Source organism: Tarenaya hassleriana, unplaced genomic scaffold, assembly GCF_000463585.1.
Source record: "Tarenaya hassleriana unplaced genomic scaffold, ASM46358v1 Cleome40, whole genome shotgun sequence".
In the NCBI taxonomy this organism is placed as follows: Eukaryota; Viridiplantae; Streptophyta; class Magnoliopsida; order Brassicales; family Cleomaceae; genus Tarenaya; species Tarenaya hassleriana.
This window is the reverse complement of record NW_010966882.1, coordinates 847920-849738: the sequence shown is the minus strand read 5'-3', so window position 1 is coordinate 849738 and position 1819 is coordinate 847920.

The window sequence follows — 1819 nt, the reverse complement described above, 5'->3', positions numbered from 1 at the left end:
GCCCAAACCACTCTCTAAATCATTCTTATACTATTCTTTTACCAAAAATTCTCCTAAAAATGACATCTTCAACAAATCCGAATATTCGTTCGTCCCGGCAGTGGATATACGAAAGAGTTTATTCGATTACAAAAGACGTAACGCAAGAATTCATTAACGGTTTGGAACAGTTTATGAATTTTGCTTCTATGCAGCCATTGTGTCAAGAACGTGGAAAAATGCTATGTCCATGTACAAGTTGTCGCAATTTTAAATATCGCAGTCCAGAAGATGTTTGTAAACATCTATTTCGAAGGGGATTTGTCCAAGATTATTATATTTGGCGATTTCATGGAGAAGAAGTTCGGACAATCACAACGGGACAACATGTCTCGGCCGAGCAGAGGTATGATGTAGATGAAGATGTAAGAAATCCTTATGTTGAAATGGTGACAGATGCTTTTCCTGGGGCATTGGCTGAGCAAAACTCATCACAAGATCAGGAGGAGCCAAACGTCGAAACAAAACGGTTTTTCGACATGTTGGATATGACAAATCATCCTATCTATGAAGGATGTAAAGAAGGTCAGTCACGTTTATCTCTTGCATCAAGATTGATGAGTATGAAAACGGATTACAATGTCACCGAAAGTTGCATGGATTCATTTTGTCAAACGTTGCGTGAATATTTACCTGAAAATAACGAAGCTCCAGAATCGTATTATGATACGAAGGCTATGTTGAAGAATTTGGGAATGCCTTATGAAAAGATTGATGTTTGCAAAAATGGTTGCATGCTGTACTGGGGTGAAGAAAAAGAATTGGTTATGTGTAAATTCTGTGGGACTAACAGATACCGTCCGAATAAGAATGTACGGAGACAAACTCCGTATAAAAAGATGTTCGATATGCCGGTATCGTACAGATTGAAGCGTTTGTATGAATCACAACAAACGACTTCGCATATGAGATGGCATGCCTCGCATTCTACCGTTGATGGAGAAATGCAACATCCATCAGATGCTTTGGCGTGGAAAAACTTCAACATGGTATTTCCTCAATTCGCTGCTGAGCCTAGGAATGTGTATCTATGTTTGTGTACTGATGGATTTAGTCCGTACGGACAGTCTGGCATGCAGTATTCATTATGGCCAGTTATACTTTCTCCGTACAACTTACCACCTGAGATGTGCATGAAAAGAGAATTTATGTTTTTGACATTGTTGATTCCTGGGCCAGAACATCCGAAGAAGAGTTTTGATAATAATTCTTTTTCTTCATTTTTCAGTCGGTCTTTCAAATAAGGGCCGCATCTATAGATTAGGAGGATTGCAGCGAGATTTGTTTGATGATTTCGGTGCAGCAATTTCTCCTGGCATGCAGAGCGATCTCGAACAACAACGGCGGATCGAGACACTCGAACAACAGCTTGCGGCGACGAGGCAACAAGTGAATAACCTCAAACAAATTGTTGAGCTTATGCGGGGTGATCGACCACTCCACAATACGCCGCCAAGCTTGAGAGCAGAAACGACGGCATGTAATCTCGGGACCAGCGAAGACGAAGAAACCCGTAGTGCCAATTAATTAATATTTTTTGAAATATTTTATATTTTCTGTAATATTTGAACAATTTTTTTTATTTTAATATTTTAATTTTATTTTTGTTTTATTATATATATATTTATTAATATATAATATATATAAATATAATAAAAAATAAAATAAATATTTAAAAATAAAATAATTATTATTTTATTTTTAAATATTTGTTTTATTTTTTTACTAACTGTTTTTCGTTTTCCAACGGATTTTCCAACGGATAACCGGTGTAATTTCT